This window comes from Osmia bicornis, chromosome 9, assembly GCF_907164935.1.
Source record: "Osmia bicornis bicornis chromosome 9, iOsmBic2.1, whole genome shotgun sequence".
In the NCBI taxonomy this organism is placed as follows: Eukaryota; Metazoa; Arthropoda; class Insecta; order Hymenoptera; family Megachilidae; genus Osmia; species Osmia bicornis.
This window is the reverse complement of record NC_060224.1, coordinates 8,593,049-8,619,472: the sequence shown is the minus strand read 5'-3', so window position 1 is coordinate 8,619,472 and position 26,424 is coordinate 8,593,049. Positions and strand designations below refer to the sequence as shown.

The following is a 26,424-nucleotide window of genomic DNA, read 5'->3' as shown; positions in this document are numbered from 1 at the left end:
CGAAGTTATTCGTAAGAGCTAGAGTGTAACGCGTAATACTTAAAAATTAAAGCTTGTTCTAGCAATTTTGTCACGCGAGAAATATTACGGCTATATCGATAAATAATCAATCGAGTATAGTATTCATACCGCGTGACGTACATTACCATCACTATGAATTATCGTTCGATTGCACGATACCTTCTATTACGCGATGCAATCGTACTCAGAGTGGAATACGATAATGATACACGAGACATCGTAAATCGTGCCGCGGTTCCCGAGGGCAAACGTCGCTTTCTAAGCCTTTATTAGCCCTATCGTATTTTTTCATCGTACCCCCCAGCCATTCGTGACAAACTCGTAGCGTCTGATCGAGTGAGCAATCTGTCGATGAATTGCGCAAGAAATTTCTTTCGAAAATTCTGTGAAGTGTAAAAAAGGACCTATTATAATCCTAAATGCTAAACTGGGTACAAGTTATTACCGAGTGACTGTTCTGAGGAGTGTGAAGGAAAGAGAGTGGCAAAGGACGAAGAAAGATCGAGACTCGTGCAAATTTATTCGATTGTCGTCCACCACTAACTTCCACCATACCCGCATGCGGCCTCCTAACCCCCTATGGCGTTTATTTATCTCGAGTGCACAAGCCCATCGTCCAATTTGCGCTCGCGAGAACCTCTCCGCTCGTGCAGCACACGCGAGCAACACCGACCGTTTCCCTCGTTACCCGCCGCTACTATATCACGGCAGATATACTAATCTTTCCTCGGCTAACCCTCGTACACGATTCCACGTAACGCTTCTTCGTTATTTTACATCGCGCCGATGCATTTTCCAGCCATTATCAACGATAAACTTCAAACACATCCAAATCTCGCAATTGATTTTCATTTTCCTAACATTTTCAATCAAATTAAACGCGATGGTAATAAATAAAAAAAAGGAACTGAAGTAAAAGGAATGAGCAATTGTTCATACAACATCCAACCAGCGCAAACTAGCATGAAGTGACCCTTCCCAATTTCCCCTACACGATATCATTCGCAAGTTTACAAGAGACTTCCAATATAAGCGACAATCAGACAGACAATTGTTTCTTCTTTTCAGGAAACACTTGTGTCCCGTATCTATGGGGTCAAGGGTCGTCAACCTCCAGAAACAGTATGTACTCGCGACGCTCGACAGCAGAGTGACAGTGATTATGTTAAATGGCAATCAGTATAATACCGTCATCAGCGTGTTCGTACTAGGCAATAACTATAATACAGTCATTGTGGACACTCCCGTCTAATCCGAGCAACGCAACGGTTGTACGAGTATTCATTGACCACTACCGGGTACCTCATGCACTGATTCTTCTATATACTTTTTTTTTTTACACGATCTTCAAGGATATTATAAATAATTCATTTCCAAATCTAACGCCTTGATTTTTTATTTAGAGTTACAAGAGTAATTTCACACGTCAATGATTGCATCGAACTTAATTAATCCAGGATGGATCGATTCGTGGATGAACTTTTTTATAAAAGGTGATTGGTTTTAAATCGATCGCCTATTAATCTCTTCGAGCATCGTTAACGTTATCTTCGCCTAATATATTCGCATTAGAGTTTCGAATCACGTCTTCAACTTCCACGTTGCAATTATCGTTTGTCAATGCATCTAAGACCCGGTTGGACATAGAAACGAGTCATAACTGTATTCCGGTATATTTCATGCTTCGAACCAGTCAAGAAAACTACTGTTACTCGTTCGTCATTCTTCGATCGATTCAATCGTACGTCCAGCATTAGGAATCGTTCGCGATTCGTGACGAACAACTGTAATTGAATGATAGCAATTAACTCGACCGGTCGACAATATAGAATTACGCTAACAAGCGGCAGAGCGATCGATTGAATCGATGATCATTGGTGATACAAAGAAATCGGGTATGTGTATGAAATTTATGAATCGGGAGAAGAAGTTTTTCTATAAAACACCTAGACAATCTTTAGTGTAGAAGAAAGATTTAAAGACGCGGCGTGAAATTTATGAAGGTGTCTGTGTTTTCATTTGAAAACGAAGAAACAGGTTTTATTGAATGTAGCTACTTGACTATAAAAATCCTTTCAATTGAGAGGATACTTTATAGGATGTTCAAACTGGTTTCCATTGGTGAACGTACAATTCAATACAAATATACGAAGAGGCGAGTAAAATTGAATGAATTCTGTAAAAAAAAAGAAAAAAGAAAGAAACGAAAAATTAGATTCGAACGCAAAATGCAGGATCATTTTGTTTATTATTTTAATCTCGCACTTTCCACGGAAAATGTTCTTTTCACATTTGATACGTGATCTCGTGTCGCGAACGTAACGAGTATCGCATAAATCGGCGTGCACGTGCATAAATCGCGTTGATAAGAATGTAGCTAGCAGCACTTCCGGCAATCGCATCCGGAAGCAGCTGCGCGTGTTACGTATGTACGAGCGTAACGCGTTACGATCGCTCCTTTCACGGTGATCCCGGCGTTGTGAACGGTGCCTTAAAACCGTCTTCGACTCGATTAACGGTACGCTCTTCGCTCGATTAATCTTCGTAAATATCGTTTTGATGGACGGTAATGGGGGTATTGGTTAATTGACGCCGGGCCACGCGATTAATTTACTCGGCACCGACTTTTCCTACAATTCACCGACAAAGCTACCAGCATGAAACTTCCGGCTCGTGGGTGTTTGTTTGGGTAAATGTCTATAATTAGGAGCCCAACGAGAAATCAATTGAAGTGAGGTAAATTCTATGTATTTTTGCACCTCGAATCCAAAACTGTTGAACAAATTTGGGGGTCGTTTGTGTTTTTTAAGATACATAGGTTAGGTTAGGTTATCAGAAAACTTGACCAGTCAACAATAGTCTCCTTGAAAAGAATAACTTCAAAGTGTGAATTTAAACGAAGCGTTAGAAGTGGTACGTGGCTAACCAATTTTAATCTTGATATCACGACGATTGCACGTTTTATTGGATTGTCAAGTTTTTGCCATGAGGTAAGTTATATTTTTTCTGATAACCTAACCTAACTTATGTAGATTAGTGACGCGCTATAAAAGTACTGTCTACCCCACAAAGTCATTAACTTTTGAAAATAATGATTTTATGTCAATATTTACCACAAGCGACCCCCAGATTTATAACATAGAGTTTACCTATTTTCAATTGATTTTTCGTTAGGGCCCTAATTATAGACATTTACCTTTGTTTGCTTCTATAATTGCCCCTTCGTTTCTTTTCATTCGATGTTCGCCAAAATCTACCCATATCACCTTCCAGTGAAAGCAACCCTTTCGACCAAGATAGGAAAAGATTGATCAGGGTCCGTTTACGGTGTTCGCCTGTCCTTATTCAACATAGCGATAAAGGAATGGGAGAAAGGAGCGAAGGAACTCGATAAAAGCAGATCGGAATCCAGTAGGAGTGACACAAAGACTCAGCAGGATCCCGTAGACGGTTCAGGTGTTTTAGGGGGAGTTGAAGGTATTTAAGTCACCGAGGAAACGCTACTTGCGTGGTAGCAGCTTGAAATAGGGAAGGTAGATGGACGAACGGATAAGATTCTTTACTGGCGAGATAGACAGATACAAACAGTTTCACGGTGAGACGGTAACAAGCCCTCGGCATGATCGATGCTAGCGTCCCGCGATGATTTAACTATCCTCGTTGCCGTGCCGGCGAAATAACTGTTGAATTACAACGGAGAAGAAGTTATGCGCTCCTAGAAAACGTTTCTTCTGCTCCCCTTCAAGCTTAATGCGCTCTTATCTGCGAGCCAGCACGTATTTATTGCCCTGCTGACGTACGCTCGAAAACGTGTTCGACATTAAGTACCCGGTATAGGATAATATTAACTCTTTGCACGGAGAATACTCATCTCGAGACATAGTAAATATTATACAGTATGCCCGATTCTCTCGACGTCTCATTCATAAAATCTACAATCTCCACGATTCGAAAGGATAAAAAGATCTGGAGAAATCATCAAGGGAATCGCAATCTCATGCAATGTACCATTCGCCAGGAGACATTACCCGAAACCCCATAATCTACAAACCCATTTCCCTTTCAGCTACCAAGCATTCCAACATCCCCATTATTCCCACAACGTAGAATGTCCTCTACACTTTGAAATAATCGAGCGTGATTCCCGGTGGTTCGTTCCTTCTCGTAAAAACTTCTATTTAATCTGTGAAACGCTACCGCGACCAGCACCACGCTTTACGATTCATCCTGGCTCGTTTGATTGAACGGTTTACGAGTGTTGGTCGCGCGCGAGCCGCGGCTTCTTCTTCTTCTTCCTCCTCTTCTTCCTCTTCTTCTTCTTCTTTCTCCTCTCGGTCAGCTTCTTTTTCCCCTCGTACGTTCGGTTAATTTCCTACGGCCCGACCACGGGGACCCATGCTGGAAGAAAGATCGGTTCGTTATCGCGAAACACCGGCGTTGAGAGCGAAATAATGCATCGTGGGCGCAGATAACCGGTTTTACACGCGTGTCAACGATAGTCAAAGCCCCGCCTTAATCATTCTAATGTGTCCCACCCCACCATTTATTCAGCCTGCGACTCTCCGTGACTTCTTATTTTCCTGGCGAAAATTACGATAACAGGCTAATCGTTTCGTGGGGGACAGTTTTCGGCGAGCCTTGCCGAGGATCCCTCTCTAAAACGAGTTTCTAGTGGTTTTGGCAGCAGCTCTGATAAAGCACCTTTTCCTTTTTTCTACCTACTTTATGATGGTTCAGAGGTTCGTTATGGGGGTAATCCTTTTTTCTCGTTTAGGAGGATCCATTTTAATGGTAAGTGAATTAACGATAAATAATAGGTACTTTGAAATATAAAATACAAAAGCGACTCGAGACACTAAGGAAATGAATTTTCAAAGCACCGAACATGGATTGTTGGTAAATTTATAGCAGAAGGAAGGAACAAGCGGTGCAACACAAGTCGATCGTGATAAATCTCGATCTTTATGGTGATCGAAAGCGCGAGCCGGCCACGTGCTCTATGGTTATATCCGCCCACTTTCGTTCCCATCGACATCCGCCCTCTCGCGATACACGCTATTTATTTTCTCGTCTTGGCCCCCACGACGTGACACTTCTTTCTTTTCCTCTCCAACATTTGCCAATCTCGTTCGACGGAGAAAGCTGCTGAATTCTTCTTACTTATAGAACAGAAATTTCGGCTGTGTTTCCCTGTGACTCCACCAAAATTGAGAATTCAGGTTCGGTATATAACCTAAATTAACTGCCAGAAACCGATTAAAGTTGGTTTCAGAGCTGGATGTCTTACCGTTTTCGAGATACCGTGGTAAGGTTAGGTTAGATTAGATTAGGTTAGGTTTTGTACATGCGCAGTATCGAATAGTGCATACGTAGTCCCAAAATTGTACAAAAATTTCTTATCACGATATCTCAAAAACGGTGAGACATCCAGCTCTGAAACCAATTTTAATCGGTTTCTGGCAGTTAATTTAAGTTATATACCGAACCTGAATTCTCAATTTTAGTGGGGCCATTCGGAAAGTTATCCGAAATTTCATCTATCCTTTAAGGAAAATTTTTCAAGAAAAATTCAATAAACACTACATCACTCTTCGAACGTCTACGGATCAGCGATCCGTGAAGGTGGTTCTCGTAATGGAGAAGCGACGGAAAGCGAAGAAATTACAGGTGGCGCGTCAATTGATGTGGACGCAAACACTGCAGGTACCGAAGGGTGTGCATTAGCATAATACTAAGGGCGATCGATTATCTCAATAAATGTAATCAGAGGCGAACGTTTAACGGGAATCAGTCGATCAAGGGTAATGACGACGATAACGAAGCTGATGGGCAATAATGAGACTCGTTCTAAATCTCTGATACGCTGCTTTACATATTAATTCACGCCGTCGCTCGTTTGCGTGATTCATTAACCTTTTTTAATCGCTTATTTTGCATTTCTTTTGCGTGCTTCAGCTTGAATGACGCGTGTCTGTGGTATTCGTTCTTTGAAATCATATTTTATCATTGTATCGATTATTTAAAAAAAGGAACGATAACGAATTCCTAGTGTTCAAATAAATAATACAAATAAATAATAAAGGATTCTTCATGACTTTTTATAGTTTTAATGAAAAAAGAAAATTATGAATGTTTTTTAAATTGGAAAAACGTACAAGCCGAGTCTAATAACGAGAATCTAATCGCTGCGTGATAAGGATCTTTCGTTTTGCATACCCACCCCGATGAATTATTCAACCCCGCTATCAATTACAAGAGCGGGCAGAAATTACCCTAATTTCTTGTTCAACGGATATCCGATCTAACAGCGTTTCCTCTCTGCGCTCGCCATCTTGTAGTTCGGGAACCACGCTCAACCGCGTTGTTAACTTCATATCGAAGCGATACACGGGCGTCAAGATAATTAAAGTTTGATCGAATAATTTTATCGGAGCGTTCGCGAGGAAGGATCGAGGCGCGGAAATGTTCTTTTTTTTTTTTTTTTCTCTCGAAACGGAAGGAAGCGTTTCGCGTGTTCGTTTTCACGCATCCATGGGCACGTTTGTTACTAGCACGCTTGCACGCGCGATGGAAATTCGAGCGTGAACGCTTTTAACACGCATTCAAGCCTGTTACGATGCTACGTTTTTGTGTAAGTGATATTTTGGTAAAAGCAGGGGCAGATTGGATCGGTGAAGACTTGGGACCTAATTAATTAAAATTAAAACCCCAATTAATTAACTGAACATTTTTCGAGTACCCTCGTGGGTCATCGAGTGAATAAAATTCTCTGCTAACTGTACTCACCCTCTGTCACTTTCAGAATGATCCCGACGCGTTTTTCTCTCTGCCCTTATTCCTGACCTCCGTTTATCCCAACATTCAAGCTCTTCTCCTTTTACTTTCCATCAAGTTGCCCGGCATTAATCCGTGTCCGACGTTGAGGGGGAAAAAACCGCGACTTTTCACCTGACCACTGGTCAGGTTCCAATTACGCTTCCAATTATGGATGCGTGGTAACACTGCTCGAAATGATTAGTCGGATCAGGTTTTTACCCTGCTCGAAAGAAACGGCGTGTGTTTAGCGCAATAAAATCTTTACTGCGTGTTCTACACGCAACTGCTACCAACTGCTACCGGCCGTAAACGAACCAAGGTAATATCGCGCTATTTCGCTAAGATTACAGGACAGGGAAGGAATGTTATTGCCACGCACTTGAAAATTCAACCACTCTTTCGTATCGTTATCTACGCGGTGCCTCGTGTCAAGGGTGTTACCTTGATGATACTCGAGTTTGTAACCAGTTAATACATTTCGATTCATAAACGTTCTATTTTACGATCACGTTCTGATGCAAATCGTATCGGACATTGATCTGCTAATTATTTGAAACTGCGAGGTAATTTGTTGGGTTCGAAGCATCGAGATTGCGGAAATAAGAAAATAAATTGAAAATTTAGAATAAAATACTATCGTACTTTATATAAATAAATTCTGTCCCTCGTCGAAGGTTTGGCGATGAAGAAAGGAGGAAAAAATAAAAAGAGCAACGAATCAAGTTCTCGTTTTCTATATCCTTTCTAGCGACTGTACCCACCTTCTAGCACCCTCCTAGGGTCCAGCCACGTTTTTATCCTTCTCCCTCTGTCTCTGTTTCCCTCTGTTTCTTCTTCCACGATGCCAGTCACCGGCCCTGACTCCTGCTGGCTCGCCGTTACGCTGTTAAACGAGCGAATCGCCAGTAGCTATCGGCGCGAGCGCATCTGGAAAGAATAAAGTACACGTTACGAAGGGTAAGCAAGCAGTCGTGCAGCAATGCAAGCCGTATACTAGCGCAGACTGCATAAGTAATAGAGCCCCGGGTCTTCGTTCCTTCGACGTTTCCTTCTGATCCATCGGGCAACTCGATCAACCCTCTCGACACTTACCCCTTCGGCTCTAGCGAAAGCCTTTTCATGTAACTTGCAAGGAAATAAAGTAAGACGATGAGTTTACGAGGTTTCTTAATGGTTCTTTAATTGGGAAGTTGAAGAAATAATATTTAGGTTCATTGCGATATTATTTGCCAAAACAAAATAGTAAAGATTATAAAACTATCCTTGCATAATATTTTTATTTACTTTGTTATTTTACGACAGCTATTAATGCCCCCCTCTGTATTTTAAAATCATAGGAAATTCAAATCATTATACCTTACGCCATAAAAGGAAGAAACCCTTATTTAGAACCTGCAACGATACTATCTCAGATTCTTTATCGTTCTATTAGCCGCTACTTAGTTTTATTGGTCACAGTGGCTTTTGTTAGCTGCAGTAGCATAAAGTCCCCCGTCAAGTCGCTTAAACTCAAGAATATCCTCGAATTCCAAAAGAATCGAAATAAAAGAAATATCTTCTCGAGAAACTCGAATCGGCTCGATATTTCTTCGAGAAGGAAACGGTATAATACCGCAACGCTAGATGATATTCGAGAATCATCATACGTAATGATCAGGATTTGCTATTTGATTTTGTGAGCAGGGAATCGGAATGTTTTGTTCTTTGATAACGAACGAAGAAATCTTTGATGGATGTGCAAGTTTTTACGGATGAAATTATATCACGTAGAGAAAGGAATGCTCGGTGTAATTGCAAAGTGTATTTTGAAATAATTTCATGGAGTTTCTTTTCAAGACTCTCGTGATTTCCATTCGAGGCAAACCGCAATCATTTCCTGGGATGTGTGATTTGTTTTTCCAACTGAAATTGTAATACACGTGTGGAACTGACGATATGTTCCTCAAATCGACTGAAATTTCTTCGAATATTCAAATATTTTTAAGTAGATTATATTATACGTTTGTTGGCTTCGGAAAAACACCTCTAAATCTAACCGATATATTTGTGTAAATAAAAGAATGAAAAATAAATTTTAAGGAAAAAGGAAGGGTAAATCAGTCGAGGAGAACGGTTTAATCCGAACGAAATCCGTATTGGTTACATAATTTTCCGAATGGTGCTAAAAATATCGAGCAGCAAGTAACATAACGAGGCTATTTTTGCTCCGACGATGGAGAAACGGTCGAGAAAAATAGAAAACTAGGATGAACGAACGTGAACCACGAGAAGGTGCTATCCAAAACCACAAGACATAGTTAGTGGAAAAAGAGAATGATAAAAAATAATCAAGAATCGCTTAATTCCATAGACACAAAAATGCTTAAGGGGTTAGGCCACTCTAGAATTTTGAAAAAATCGAAATTTTTTTTTTGCTTAAAAGGTGCCTTAATGTTTTAAAAATGATATGGCAAAAGACTATGCATTATGGGAAAAATCTCTAAGTACTCGAATTTCGAATTCGAAATATTACTGAAAACTTTAAACGCATTTTTCTCGAAATCGCATTTTTCAAACTGGCCAGACTCATAAATCAAACAGATCATCACCAATCGATTTGAAAATTTAACAGTATATTCTAAACTAAATTCTCTACCGAACTACGTAGGATTTTTTCATTATATTGCATAATTCTTTTGTTATAAATAATTTTCTAGCGATTTTTTCTTGAAATTTTACATTTTCTCTTAAAAAAATACGCCATTTGTGCAAGAATCAATATATCCAAAAGTCCTACCTAGTTCGGTATCTGTTCTCATATATAATCGAAAATATTTTGGTTTTTTATCCTAAGTTAACACTAGAACTATCAAAAGGGTCAAAATGACTTGTTTCAAGTTTCTTAATTTAATTTATAAATTAATTTATAGAATTCTATCGTGGTATTTTTGCTGGAATGTATGTTGGCTATTATCGAGATAAAGAATGGATATATTTATATATTCATCCCGTGTTTATTTACTTTTCTGTATTATTTTCAACTTAGAAATTAGTGTGCATCAAACGTCGGTAGTTCTAGTGTTAAAAACTGCAGGAGTTGCTGGTCCTGTCGTTTAGCCCTACAAAAAAAGGCGTCATCGAAGAAATGCTGCAGAGCCCATATTTTCACTTGAATCACTATACAAAAATTAATTTTTAAAGTTTATTAGTTGTAAAATAAAGGCATGCTTACAGAATTTGGATTTATTCCAACATTAAAAAAAAAATAATGCCCATAATATGCCTATTTTTTCTTGCCCTAGAGTGGCCTAACTCCATAAGAAACTATAAAGAACAAGCACATGTTCGATTGAAAGCGGAATTTTAACACCTCTTCGCAAGGATAAACGAGGATTCCAAGCGTAACTTCGATGTAAGCAAGTCGCGCGTGATTCCTGATCCTGTTGGATGCAAAACCTACGGGAACCATAATTCTAGGAGGGACAATTTTCTAGCGCGCTGGTTAGAACACGTTCCCTCGACGTATTTATCACAAGCGGGTACCCGCGTTGCATATATACGCTCTGTTCGGCGGCTAGAAGACGATGGAAATTACTGTTCGCCTCGTAAATCGATGCAACGTGCAATTTACACCGCGAAACGCCGCCGCTCACCACCATAAAATCCCATTACCGGTGTTTCGCGAGCCGGCTGGTATTAAAGGCCGATCCTCCGGAGGGCGTCGATATCGACTCCATAAGATGCACCAATCTTTCTTTTTCTCTTCTACATATATCCTTTCAATTCGATCGATCACTTTGATTTTCGATCATCGATCTGATTAGAAACTTGACATCTAATTTATGGGGTATAATTTTACAAAACCTAAGAATATTTGTTTTCTTTCCAAGCCAGCATCGCCGTGCTATTAAATTTTTCTAATATTCTCAAGATATTTATTCCGTTGTTCCATAAATTTACGCGTCTTCGGATTTTAATGGCATGTTACACAAGTTTTCCCAGTATTTGCCGCATGAAATACGAGCAATTAATGTCACACCTACCTACCGCGTCATCCAATTGATTTATCATCGAAATTACACTTTATAAAATTAAGTATACATCGCATAAATTTGTGTTTTCATCATTTTTCTTTCTTTGGAAGCAAAGAATAACACCGATCTGTTTGCATTCGAAATAAAAAGAAATTTATGCAACGATAAATCTGAAAATTAATTTAATCTAGTTCCACTGTTTCTGGAATTCAAGACTTAATTGATCAGAAATGCTTTCAGCATTTGCTACATACTTCTTAATCTCTTCGAGATCAAACTTCAACTCGTTTTAAATAAAAAGTAAAGAAATTCTACTTTCTCGAACAATTTATCAAGCGTGTCTTTGAACAGCATCCCTCATTTAAACAAATTACCACGCAAACGAGTCTCATACGCGTCATCGGGTTCATACTCTTGCGTATTATTTTAAGCAACGTTCTCCGGTGAACTGTGAAAACGTTGTTCGTTGGCTATAAATTCAGCTGGTGTTCCGTATTTTATCGAGATATATATATGAGTCTGGAAAATTTACAGTGTCCACGTAGCCAGCGAATTTTTATCGAGGATTCCTTCCCTTTCGATCTCGCAAATCACCCCCACTTTTTAAATCGTCACCGATCGCGCGGCTTAATTCGAAACGCATGGATCTTCCTTAAAACACATAAACGCGTATATTTATTTCATTCGTTTATTTATACACTGCTGCGTAAAACGGGCCAACGAATTACAATGTATCGTGAACGAGGATATTTTAACAACTCTCTGTTGTTTCTGCGGTAAATTTTGCTGAAAAAGTTAAGTTAAATTTATCTTGGAAATAATTCTAGAGTTCGCTAAGAAAAACATACAGACTAATTAAAATAATATATGTATCTCTGAAATGTAGCTAATCAAACGTCAGAATAGAGAAGGATATTAATTACAGCCACAAATCGCAACCAATACAGTTAAAAGTCACACTAATTACTTGTCCCGTATTAATCACGTCCGCGAACACGATTTCCACTAATTATGCTTACGATTAGAAGCGAAACGATCGCGAGGCTAATTATTGTTGCAATCAGAAGCGGAGCAGGTAAGCATTGCGTTTCGCTTCGAAGCAATTTGAAGTCACGATGATTCTGTTGACGATTACACGCGAAACGGTCGAATTATTCGTGCAAATTACAGGCGCAACTGCAATTTGAATGATCGCGAATCTCGTTCTCTTGTGAGCAGCTGTCCGTACGAATAAGTCCGGCGCGGATGGAGCAAAATAAGCTGTTACCAAGAATAATTTGCGCTTCTGAATCCTCGTGATTCTCGTATTTGAAGCTTAAAAGCCTCGAGATATTAGTGTAAGGAAATATTTGTTTCTTGATTACCTATGAGGAAATATCTGAATTTTCGGTTCATCCGGGGAGTCGGCGACGCACGGTACCCAACTTTAGAACTCGGAAATTTTTCCTCAACATTCAAATATTCTAATACCCGAAATTTTAAATACTGTAATATTCTAAAATTCTACAATTGTTGAATCGAAGAGAACTCATAGAACTTCAGTTTCATTCGCAAACACCGTTAAACAAAACAAGGAATACGCACGCGCGTTTCCTTCTCAATTCCACGGATAGTAATAAACGATTATTACTTTATCCTTCTACCTGTCGGGAATAAGAATCGTTTGATGTACGCTTCGTGTGAGGCCAAGTCTCGCGATTAAAATTGCGCGAACGAAACGTGTTCCGCTGTCGACGCGATCATCCCGGATAACAATGGCGGTGAAAACGATTTTCAAAGGGTCTGCATCGAGTTCGAACGGTCATTCACGACGAGCCTTTATCTCGGTGAATCTATCGCGAATCGCTCGATAAAATCTCTCGAATAGACTTTATAAACGTTTTAAAAGGCATGGCTACGCTTTACCGGCAGATCTAATCGCGATCATCTCTTGCCTTTTATAAGTGCCTGGAACAGTATATTAGATGAAACTTCGAGTTAATTCTTCAATTACTCTACAGTTTTTGCCTGCTAATATAACTGTTATGCTCCACCTTCGATTAAGTGAATTATATCCGTGAAATAATGAAATAATAATAAAAACTGTAATCCAAATCGACGAGGCGTAGGAAGGTTTTTATAGAAAATTTATGTAGGATATTTCAAGAGATATAAACGAAAGTACAGGGGAATAATTCGTGGTGTCGTTGAATCGACGATCCATATTTGCATTTAATCGCCGATCGTCCTGTTACCGATCATCACCGGAAGTACGTTATTAATTCTATTGATGGGACATTGGAGACACGTATTAATTACCGCCCCCGGTTATGTGCACAGCGCGAATTCTAGATATGTAATTAGCAATACTTTGCTGGTAATGCACGAACTCGCTTTTATTCATCTACGATGCTTGGCCGGTTTTACAACCAATAATTTTTGTTTTTCCTAACATCTCTGGATTTATGGTCTATCTATTAGATTTACTATGCTCTCTAAGTATGTATATCCCGTTGGTGGATGCGATTCTAGCAAAATGAAAGATACAAATGACACATCCGAAATTGAGTGGAAAGGAAGGACGAAACTCGGCACACTTCCAAGGATCAGTTTAGGGTCGCGAATCGAGCCAAGTCCAGTTCGTTAATTACGGTGTTAATTAGTTACGCCGCGGCGATGTGTAACGAGCGGTTTCTATGGCGGAGGCAGGTCGCAAAAACCGGTGGATTTGCATAAAAGCGCGCGTCACACTCGGCCGCTCGCAATTATGGTGAATTTATTAGGGAAGTGGACGTAATGGCCGCTTTCTAAATATAGGACGGTATGGCAGACAGGCAAAGCAAGCAACGAGGACGGCAGGAAGAGGTGTACGATGAACGTGTCGTAGGAAGGCTTCCTGCGATTCACCGCTTCGAATCAGGCATATTCGTATGACGGGACATGTGTCTGCCCTCCCATTGTGATCCACCAACCTCCCCGCCGCGTCCTCTTCTTTACCTGCTTTCACCCTCCTATGAGAACCGATCCGGTGGGTTAATTAAAGGATTTATTCGCCACGAGCCACGCGCTCGACGTATCTCCGAGACGTGCACTGGGTCGCGATTCGTCCAACCAACCTAACACGTGGATGCCTTTGCTATTTAATAAAGGAAGTTGTTACACTGAATAATTGCTCGAGTTCATTTAAGAATTTTCAATTTGCTCGATTAGCTAAATAGAGCCTAGGCAGAACTTTGGGCAGATCCTAAGAAGAGAAGTGGAATCTTATGAATCTTGCAATTAGTTTCATCGAAAATTAGTTATTAATATGCATCAACTATATTAGCGTTTTAAGACAGGAAAAGGGAAATCATAAGGGATCTTTCTTCAGGTTATGGTATTCTTGAAAATATACATTTTCCTGTACTGAGATTCATTGTTCTGGATAGAAGCAATTCCGCACGATGACTCGGTCATTTCTATCGACCGGAAGGAAGGCCGTATCATTCGGTTAATTATAGAAAAGGATTGTTTCAATAGCAATGGTAAGCATATACATAATAAGGAGCTGAAATTATTAGTGAAAGAATAAAATGAAGTAACTGCAACGAGAAAATACTTTTAGCAATCGAAAGCCTCGCAATTGGGATGTGTTTCGAAATCTTCGATCCGAACGCTCACGCGCAAAGAAGAGAGAAGAATAATTAATTAGCGGCAGTCGTTTCGGCAATCAAAAACAAAGATGGACGTTTGTATCCGTCGACTGGTAAGAACGTCCCATGCATTTCAATCGACACCTTCCTGCGTCGAAACATTAACTAAAAACATGCTAACTATATTTTTAATTTTATCTTTAACAAATTTAATGAAACCCTTTGTCTTACTATTTCATCCACGAAATCATTTCAATCCTTCACCCATACTAATGAGGATTAAGAAAAAAAATAATGGAATTTTATAAAAAATCTTCAATCATTGATCAATCACCGATCGATTATCAAAAATATCACGAAATCGTCTCGCGAAACGAAGCAAAGCGTTCGTTGGTCGATTCTAAAATGGCCGCGCATCCGGCGAGACTGATTCCGAATTCTATACAATCGTCGAGCATCGTTGACATCTTGATTTTCGAGTGGCCCTCCGCTCCACCCCTTCCACGAACCAATGAATCCTTATTTCCAATTCGAAGGGGTTGTTAACTTGTCCGACGTGAGGATCCTGCCGATCTTCTACTCTCCGTCGTCCTCCTGGTCGTCGTCGACCGATCGTTGCAAGATTGTTCGAACCAAGAATGCCCAAGGACGAATTATATTTAGCCAGCTGAGAGACACGCTTCTCCAAGGATGCAATTTTATATTGATCCATCGACACGATTTTCATTTCCACTGTTTTCCCATTCTGCACCGAAGGTATACGTTGTAATTGAATGATATAACATATCTTTTCATTACACAGATAACATAAATTCAATTAATTGATAAAGATAAGTAATCGAAGCAATTAGGATAATTGCCAAGCCAAAGTATTATCTAACGAGATTGTAACAGACATTCGTTTAACAAGTTACATAATTGAATCGACGATTTACATTTGTGTAAATTATTTATATTACTTGCCTCAGAAACATTATAACAACTGGTTATCGCTTTCGACTCATTAAGTCGTCTTTTAATTGAAATTTATCAGAAAAATTATTGTTCAATTAACTTCTTATCAGAGTAATTACACACAAGGAAATCGTTTATTCTTGAATATGCATTTCTAATGCCATTTTCTAATTGTACTTTGTACCAAGTTTCGACCCCCTTGGACGCTTTCTAACCGTGATTTATTATATAATTCCCATTAAACATGATGCAAAACTTCCTCAGCTCATTGGTTAACACTGCAAACACTCGAGACTGTCGTAGACATTGCTACACTTCCGGTTGAAAGCTGACCGGTTCCATTACACGATCATCAATTTCACTTCGGTTAAAAATGAAAATTGATTTCAATTTCCTTAAGGATCTACCGAATGGTTTACAAAGTCTCAAAGAATGTTTATCTCTGAATAATGTATCGAATTTTAATCAGAGAAATCTATTTTCTCTACGAGTCAAGCGATTCGACGAGTAAAATTAATCGATTTCATGGAATCGATAAGTAGTTTTTCACTGGAATGATCGGAACACGTTTTCCCACGATACTGTTCGTCTTTCCGCGATGTAACATCTCCTCGAGACAAGGTGTAGAACACGCGAACAGAAGCGAGCAACAGGTTGCAATTGCAACTGATTTACGACTCCGCCATGCGGAGTATAATCATTGCGTTGGTTGTGGCTCGCGCTGTCAATGAGGTGCTTATCTTAACTCAACGTTCGATTTTATCGCGAAACGTGGACAGAGCAATTACTTGAGCGTCGTACCTTTGCAGAATTTCATTCGTACGATCAGCCGATAAATCGGAGCAAAATAATCGCTGAATTATCCGAAAGAATTCCCATCTTATCTTCATTCGGACAATCTTTTCAAGCGGCTATCAAATAAATCCGAATCCCCCAAGTTCGTCTAATTACTTAAAACCTCCAACGATCGCTAGGTGGTCGGCTCGTTTTGCATAATTATAAGACTGAATTGGAGAACGTCGCGCCGTCACTATTTCCTGTCGATCGCAATCGTGGACACAAAATATTCAATTTGTAGGAGAGCGGTGTCGCTCCTTGCAATTAAATTGCAAATCTTAAGGTCAGCAGTTTCTTCAAACGACCAGACGTTCTCACCGGACCCGATGGGACAGGTTCCTTTTTTTCTTACCTCGAAACATCTGCCCTTTCGCGCGAAATAAGGGAAACTTATGAAAGGTACGTCCTTCGAAGAGCTTACGTGAAACTGGCAGCCTGATCTCGTTTTTTACGGGCAACGGTAGCCGAAACAGGTAAAATTTGAAATATAATTTCAAACCTGTATGAATTTGTTCACATGTGAAATTAGAGAAAGGTTAGGCGGTTAGACCATTCTACTAGAGCAAGAAAAAATAGGCATATTTTGGGAATTTTTTTTTTAAATGATGAAATAAATCCAAATTCTGTAAGCATGCCTTTATTTTACAACTAATAATCTATAAAAATTAATTTTTGTATAGTGTTTCAAGTCAAAATATGGGCTTTGCAGCATTTCTTCGATGACGCCTCTTTTTTAAAGGGCTAAACGACCGGACCAGCAGCTCCTGCAGTTTTTAACACTAGAACTACCGACGTTTGATGCACACTAATTTCTAAGTTGAAAATAATACAGAAAATTAAATAAACACGGGATGAAACAATTTAATATATACATATATCCATTCTTTATCTCGATAATAGCCAACATACATTCCAGCAAAAATACCACGATAGAATTCTAAAATCTTAAAATAAGAAACTTGAAGCAAGTCATTTTGACCCCTTTGGTAGTTCTAGTGTTAACTTAGGATAAAAAACCAAAATATTTTCGATTATATATGAGAACAAATACCGAACTAGGTAGGATTTTTTGGATATATTGATTTTTGCACAAATGGCGTATTTTTTTAAGAGAAAATGTAAAATTTCAAGAAAAAATCGCTAGAAAATTATTTATAACAAAAGAACTATAACAAAAGAGTCTGGCCTAATAGGCGCAGTAGACTTGGAGGGGCTACGCCAGAATTCGAAATTCGAGTATTCAGAGATTTTTCTCACCCATAATCTTTTGCCATATCATTTTTAAGACATAAGGCACCTTTTAACCAAAAAAAAAAAAATTTCCGATTTTTTCAAAATTCTTGAGTGGCCTAACCCCTTAAGCATTGAAATTGAGTGTCTCTGAAGCAGGATACAGGATGATAGCCCGTTGGCCTGATGACCTCGAAGAGGCATAAAAGCGTGCTTATCGTCTGGCAATCTTTTCGAGGGTCTGTTCAGCGATGAAAGCGAAGCCCGGTATCGGCACTCGGTTCACGCTAATTAACACTGAACCTGACACTGAGCCCCGTGGAGGTCAGCGACGATACTCGTGGTAGGTAAACGTAATCGCACGTGCATAATTGCGATAGCACGCAAACTATCTTTCTAGCGTTCATCGAGCGAAGCTTTCTGTTTTGTTCGCCAGGTGTGCCTGTGACTCGACCATGACGCGATAATTACTTCTACTTGCTCACCTGTTCCTGCTCGCTCTTTTCAAAGCGACCATTAGACTAATGCAAAAAAAATCATCCAACCGGTTGCATTTTGAAAATTTTTTATCAACGATAGATTACATTCTGACGGATAAAAAATGGATAAACCACATGGAAGTAGACTGAATGGATGGTAAAGTTTCTGAATGAAAAGAAACTAGGAAGAAACACGTCCTGGAATTAATCTCTTCTAGCTGAGTTAAAAATGAGCTTCAATCCCGAACTTCCGTTTGCGTGATTTACAAATATTACACCGGTGTATATTACACCCATTTCCTTTCCAGACTTGCATCTTTTTGATCGGAATACGCTGATTAACCATTCCGCTTGCTCCGTGCCAACAAAAGTTAAGAAGGAAACGAGATTCTACTTACAATTAGATATCTTCAAATATAAATTTGAAGGTTATTTATCGTTTACTCGAAGCTTGAGAAGCTTCTCGTGTGAAGCGTGAAATCCAGCGCCCTCTGTTTCTGTGAAAGATACCGAAGGATCTTCGATCTCGAGAAAAACGACAAGGTGGGAGAAAAGTGGAACGAAATGTATCCGGGTGATGACAACTAGCTGACGATCACCACGCTGCGACAGCTTTATATCTTTCTTGTGTTTTCCTTCCCATCCCTCCATTATTTCCGATTTCTATAAATTATTCCCTGAACGTTCCACCTTCTGGAACGACACCGACCGAGGAATAATATTTTTTCTAACCTTACTATGTAGAACTATTTCCTTAATTTTTTTCTTAACAGAAACTAAATTTTTAGCTGAAAATTTAACGGAATTCTTTTTTTACGAGATGAAAAGAGAAAAATTATTGCGGAATTTCTGTGATACAGAATATCTCTTGTTCAAGCTGTTCCGGTGTTTTTTGGAAAGATTACATGGTCGCAGGAGGCTTTCCGGCCCGGTGCAGAATCACGGTCAACAGTTGGTCGAGTGGCCTCTCCTACGGACATTTTTATGGGAAAGATTTTCTTCCGGCATGTTTCTACACGGAAGAACACGACACGCCCACGAAATCCCACGGTCAGGACCATGAAAATTGAGCAAAATTTTCTAGCTTCCCCATCGCTTTCTAATTGATGACTTTCGAAGCATTTTAGTTGCAACGAATAATTAACAAGACCTCTGAGAGTATTCATTTTTATTTTTGAAATAAAACGAGAGAGGTACGATAGAATTACTCGGCCAGTGAACGTGAAAACACAAGGACGTGCATGAATAACCTTTTTTTTTTCTAAGCAAGACACGTTACATCTCTTCAAGAGTATCCTCACGAAGGCTCAAGGACACTCTCAGGCTCTCCTCGATCAGGAGAAAACGAGAAAGCAGCTTTCGCAGGGGAGGTTTCAACCGGAAGCGATACATCTTCACGGATATGACTACTGCATCGCAATAAGACACCGAAACTTTGACTCTCATGACGGGCTGAATTTTAAATTTGGGAGGACACGTTCTACCTTCTCATCGTACAGGGTGGATCAGATAAAGTGTTACAAACTATTATCTCAGAAACTATAGCAGCTATCGACCTAATTCTTTTTTTAGCACGCTCCATTGAATGTGCTTGTGTCACGACTTTTGTGTGTCTGTCAGATTTTGAATAAGGGTCATATACTTCTATTAATTAAATTAAATTTTCATTTTTTCTTTTGTGGTAAGTGAAGTTTCCATTACTTTATGCTTCACAAGCCCTTACAAAAAAAAACCGAATGCAGAATGCTTGTAAGTCGGTACCTGCAATAATGTTGTCCGATACACAATATTATAAGAGTCATAGTATTTAAAAAAGAAGAAATACATGTTAACAAGTAAATCGTCGTTATTTTTAATATTTAATAAAATGAATTTTAACACAAAATACGTCTGCTTCATTTTCCTTGGACGCCTCTGCGTATTCGTTTCTCCATTATTCCCTTTCCCATAATCGTTAATTCAAAAATGGTCCAGGTAAATGTTATTCAGTTTGATAAAAGCTATTTAAATAAAAAAGATTAGTATAGCATTCTATTGAAGCCAGTTTAGAAAAATTTTAGGCTGTGTTTCCGAACGGCCCCACCAAAATTGAGAACTCAGATTCGGTATATAACCTAAATTGACTACAAGAAATCGAGTAAAGTTGGTTTCAGAGCTGGATGTCTTACCGTTTTCGAGATATCGTGGTAAGGTTAGGTTAGATTAGGTTAGGTTCTGTGTATGCGCAGTATTGAATAGCGCATGCTCAGTATCGAATAGCGCATAAGTAGTCCCAAAATTGTACAAAAATTTCTTACCACGATATCTCAAAAACGATAGGACATCCAGCTCTGAAACCAATTTTAATAGGTTTCTGGTAGTCAATTTAGGTTACATACCGAACCTGAGTTTCCAATTTTGGTCGGGCCATTCGGAAACTTATCCAAATTTTGTATACACCACACAATCAGGGATTTCGTACCATTTAATTTAAAAAAAGAATTAGATCGACAGCTGCTACGGTTCCCGAAAAATTCTTTGTAACAGTCTATCCGACTCACCTTGTTTATACGTGAACAAATGTACTTTAAATAAAAGAAGAAATTTTTAAACAAAATAAATTAGGTATCATTCATACCATTCCAAATACCTCTAACATCTACAAACTGTAATTTGCAAACAATAAAATATTTGATAAATTCTAGAAATCTATTAATTTATCATTATCCGATAGTAAACATAATGACGAAAGAATAAACGAATCGACACGAATGGTCGTCGGTTGTTGACCGTTGCACGTCGACAAGCGGGCGCGCCGACATAAAGGACCCAGCCCCGCGAGTCACATCTCCGTGCGTGGCTTCCGGTCATCCTCGTTGCTTCCTTCCATCGCTAATGACCAGTTCCAGCCGTGGCAATCGTGTCCTCCTTCAGGTGGATCGCATACGACCAGCTCTATGGGAAAACCATGCGACGCGTACACACCCTTCAACTCGTGTATCGGTCCAGGAAACGATTTCACGCTTAGATGCCCTGTTTTCCGGACACGAGCTAAACGAGTTTTTCAATTCCAATTTCAATTTCAATTTTGTTCCTCTGATTTTGTAGCCTGGCTTGGGACACGATTTCATTTTAGGGCGAAGACTAGGAGGAGGTTTCTTCAAATTTTTCAGTAACTCGGTGAAACGAAGTTTATCCAGCCGTGGAATTGATGCTTTGACCTTTTCAAGGATCGATGGAGAGGTCACTGATTTAATTTCCCGTTTCCTCGACGGTAGATTGTTTCGCAAAGAGTTTATTTTTACTCTGCTTAGAAATTGAACAGCCTTCGAATTACTTTAATTTATAAGGGTGGTATTTTTGAAAAGTGAATACACAGTTTGAAAAATATACACAGGGATTCCTGGAAAACTGGTCGCTGTGAGTTTCTGGGATACCGCGTTATTATGACAACGTTTACGCGCTTGCTCGCTAAAAAGAGTCCACGAAAGCGTGCTTTTTCACCAACTCGATACCTGGAAACGCTGTTTAGTCTGTTACGGGCCCGTACGAGCGCTCTTCAAAGGGAATCTACCATACTGTGTACGTATATATGTTTCGATTCGAATGAGAGTTAATAATAAACGAGGTCTCGCGATGGCAAACGCGCCGGAAGAAGTTGCACACGAATCTTTCGCTTTCTTTACATATCCCTATTTAAATGAATTTTAACTTTGCAATCGAAATTTTGGAATCTAAAATAAAGACCACGAGCGTTTCTATAAATATAAATATTTACATAATTTTTTTTTAAATTCAAATTATTTTAAATTTTTACTTTGAATTCGCTGTGTTTCAACAATCAGACACGTTTCATTTACATCGGTTTTCCTTCAATAATTGTCCACCAGTGGCGTCCAGTCGTTTCAATGAAATGTCAGTGAACTAGAAGCCTCTTCTCTCTGGTGGCCAGCAATCAGCCACGATTTCACGGCTCATTTAAATCCTAGCCGACAGTATGATCATTGTCATTCTCGGTTACTCGCGTCGACACGTGCGCCGATCAATCTCGCGAAAATAGAAACGAGCTAGGGATTCACGAATGATGGAGAAAATTCGCCAACTTCGATGATTAACAACAATTTACGCAAAACATTATCTCAATTCATCGCATAATAATTTATAAATATTATTATTAATTTGATTCGTTAATTAATAACATGGAAATGAGTATCCAAAGAAATCTCTCAAGTGGCAAACATCGCGTAGACTTAATCAATGGGATCGCGAGTAATTAATGGGAAACCTGTTCCATGCTTAAGCTGACGATCTTAATTACAGAAGACCTCGCGTGGTTCTGTGTCAAATACCAAGATGGAAAAATCGCCGACAGATCGCCAATTAATTTTCAATTAATCGAACACGATGATGAATGAATGAACATACAAGATACCTTGTATTCAATTTTCATGGGCGAGAAACTTTGTCAAATCTGATTACGAGATGGATAAATTTAATGCTGGTTAAATGAGCACTTATCATACGATGTACGTGTAATTAAAACATAGACGATTATTTGATTAGAAAAATAGATGAAAAGCAAATGGATTGTAATAGTTGGCTCTGAATGATTTTATAATACGATCAGAGTGCAAATATGAAGATTGCAGAAGTTCAGAGGAATTCATTGTACAGCACGTTCCTTGAAACGATCGCAGGATGCAATTAACAGCGGATGTTGAACCACTTGAAAAGCGAATAGAAAAAGAACCGTGCTGGAAATACGAGCACGAAGTGGCCACTTCGCCTACGCTCTTCGATAATCGTTTTTAACATCGAACTTCCCATTAAATCCTAAGAAATGCTTCGCCAAAATTCAATTCTATATCCCAATGTGCTCGTTGAATAAAAGTTATACAGGCAGGTCTCGATTAGTACGAGTAATAATTCCCAGAAATTGTTCGCATTATTTGAATTCGTACTATTCGAATACTTGAAATATAGGAATTGGTTCTTAGTTAAATTAAATATACGATAAAAATTTTGAAATATACATGTTTATTATTTTTTTAAGTATTTTAACAGTGTTGATTGCACTTTCTTCTGCTTTTTCATATCTTCGCATATGTGATGATAAGCCCGCAGTATTTTATCCAAGTCTCTGTTAACTTGCATGCTTCGATCCATGTCTGGATCGAAAGAAATCTCGCAAGCCTCGCATTAACTGAATTTTTGTTCGCATTAAATGTGACCTGGTATCATTTTAAAATTCGCACTAAATCGATTATCGCACTATGTGAACTAGCATTAATCGAGACTTACCTGTATTTCACAATTTTTCAGTTATCTATCAAAATCAAACATTTCGAATTTGTTCAGTAATATTTTAAAGAAACTAGAGCGTAGTTTCAGCGGTAACCCGCGCGACTCGCTGCTAGCCGCAAGAATTCAATCAATTTTCCAGGTTATTTTCAGTGACGGAATCCGGTGTTTATCCGTTCGAGCATAGAATCAACTTTGAAATCGAAACGTTTCGCGATAGTTTCGGAACACGAGTGCTCTGTGGCTCGAAAACTTCCGTTGTTTCAATTTCTAATCTATCATTCGAACGTGCGATTATTCGAAAATCCGATTTAGAAATCAATCCGATCGAATTTCACACAAATTTTCAGCTACTGAAATTTACTTAAAGAAAAAATAAAAAAGAAAAATGTTTCTAGAATTTCCCACAATTTGATGGTTTTTTAAGTAGAACAAAGATGTGTTTAGGGGTACACGAGACCAGTGTCCCAGAACGAGAACGTCGATCATCCTACCAAGGACTTATTTCAAATGAGCGTGGGTGGATGTACAGGGATTCCTGAAACCGTGGTTCTTTTGGCCGGTTGGAAAAATAAAAATCTTAAAAAGTCACGGGAAGGAGCAACGAGTGTCCCAACAGCGTGAGACAATTCATGGTTCTCCCTCGATGACAGTCGAACGACTACGAGCACTCCCATTGAAAGATTTTCCTTTCCTTTTCCCTTTTACCCCTCTCACCCTTCAGCTTTCCTCGAATTATCTTTCTGAACTTCCAGAAACACTGATGCATCGATTCGTGATGTAAAAAAATAGAAATTTCATTTGAAAAATTAAAGGTAATTAACATTGAGCAGAACAATCTAAAATTTCTTAACAGTTTCTGGAAGACAGGAAGAAGGAAGAGGGTGGAAATTTTCTGCATCCTTTTTTTTTCGCACCACTACTGAAAACAGCTGGAAGTCGTAAAGCTGCGGTCAAACAATACTGATGGTGTTAAGATATGTATCAAGTGACTGGAGGGTCGGCCTTTTGGCGATTTTTTTAGGTCAACTTTCGCCTGATTTATGTTCTCTCAGATTTCCGGGCCCTGTCCTATCCGTTGAATCCACAAACATCTTTGTAACTTTCAGACGCACAAAGCTAATGTGAAAATCATTTGAAAATGAAAATTCAATGATTACAATTATTCTTGATGAACGTAGATTTATGTAGGAAATTGATAACAAGAACCCTTTCATTCAATATATCCTAGATAAATCACGAAACACCTACGTCGATCCGTAGCATGGAATTAGGGGGCAAAAATAAATCAGTGAATCATCGAGGTAAATTACGAGGTTCTTTAACGGGATTAACCAACGGACAGATGAATTGCGAGCTGCTTTGCCCGCACGTAACTCGTGCCAGGGCTTAATTAACCATTTTTCTACATTGTTGCTGAAGAGAAACTGGTTCTCGAGGCAGTAAAGAGCGCGGAGAAAGGTGGGTAAGATAGTAATTGCCGTTTAGATCGCAGAGAATCGAAGACTGTTGAAACTGCGATGAAACTTTGCTTACTAATATTTTTCATTATTCTATCTAATTGAAAAGCAATTTATGTATGAAACAAAAAACAAGTGAAAAGTTAATGATACCAAGGTGAACCTCCAGAAAAATCAGCCGCGATCCTCCAACATCCTGAATGACACTTGCCCCAAGGTGTAAGCTAGTCATCGCGATCGAACCAGTCATCGTTTCCCTCTATAAATAACCAGCATACTACGGAAAAGGGAGTGGAAATGCTGTTATGGTGTTCAATGTCTAGAGGGAGAAACGATTCCTGGGTAACACATGTCGAAAACGTGTTTCGTTGATGGCACAGAAACGATGGCAGGGCACGGAAGAAAAATAGGGGTTGCTCGGTGAACGGATCCGGAATTACCTGCTCGCTGGAAGCTTCCAAAGCAATGCCAAGTGTTTAACCAAAGGATCAAACTACACTTTCATATTTTTCACGATCAAACGCCATAGGCTGTTCGATTATTCCCATGATTACCCAACAGCAGTTCGCCATACTCCTTGTTTCCAGCCATCGATAGAGACGGCTACTGATTGAATAACGAGTGTGTTTCCTCCTGAACCAACGTGCAATCGACATTCTTTCCGACCACGATCCGGTGTTATTTTTAGTTTTTTTATTTTTCATTTCATTTTTACAAAAGGGTGTAGTTTTATCTTCCTAGTAGTACGAGGTACTTGTTCAAATGAGATAGCTACCGTCTTTATGAAATAAGGATAATGATTTCTTTCTCATCAGATAATTATTTTAAACTGGCACTGATATCAATCGAAGGCTGTGTTTCCGAATGACTCCGCCAAAATTGAGAACTCAAGTTCGGTATATAACCTAAATTGACCACAAGAAACCGATTAAAGTTGGTTTCAGAGCTGGATGTCTTACCGTTTTTGAGATATCGTGGTAAGATTAGGTTAGGTTCTGTGTATGCGCAGTATCGAATAGCGCATGCGCAGTGTTGAATAGCGCATGCTCAGTATCGAATAGCGCATAAGTAGTTCCAAAATTGTACAAAAATTTCTTACCACGATATCTCAAAAACGGTAAGACATCCAGCTCTGAAAGCAATTTTAATCGATTTCTAGTAGTCAATTTAGGTTATATACCGAACCTAAGTTCTCAATTTTGAGAGCGGGCATTCGAAAACTATACAAAATTGTACAAAATTGTACCGCGATATTTTAAAAACGGTAAGACATCCAGCTCTGAATACAATTTTAATAGCTTTCTGGTACTCAATTTAGGTTATATACCGAAGTTGAGTTCTCAATTTTGGTGGAGCCATTCGGAAACTTATCCCAATCGAATTCGAACATTTGTACAATAAAACTTTCCACTAACCTTTCCAATCTCTTCGTCATCATCGGTTCCACGTCCCATGAGCTGTCTCGGTTGTCCCTGGTAGCATTTCCATTTCCCATTAGCGACGCAATAAATTCCATCGTGCGTTTCACGGTCCGCGGGCCGCGGGCCGGCACGGCGTTAGTGGCGCGAAAACTCGTGACGCTGCACGCACGTGCGCGCGAGCGCGCGTCCATCCGCACGCGGCGCAGCGCGGAGTGTCGTAAAAGAACAAGAGGGAGAAGCATGATGGCACTGTATAACGATCAAGAAAGACAGAACGATTCAAAGTCACGGCATCAGGGTGA

The 26,424-nt window shown here is 39.3% G+C and overlaps 1 long non-coding RNA gene across 1 annotated transcript; it reads right to left on the bottom strand.

The window, feature by feature from the left end:
• Nucleotides 1–1,413: 1,413 nt before the first annotated feature.
• LOC114878241 lies at nucleotides 1,414–26,281 on the bottom strand. Its single transcript, XR_003789714.2, has 4 exons — nucleotides 26,117–26,281; nucleotides 7,599–7,764; nucleotides 6,808–7,057; nucleotides 1,414–4,419 (listed from the first exon to the last, which is right to left on the bottom strand). It is a non-coding gene; the product is annotated as an uncharacterized LOC114878241 (long non-coding RNA).
• Nucleotides 26,282–26,424: the final 143 nt, after the last annotated feature.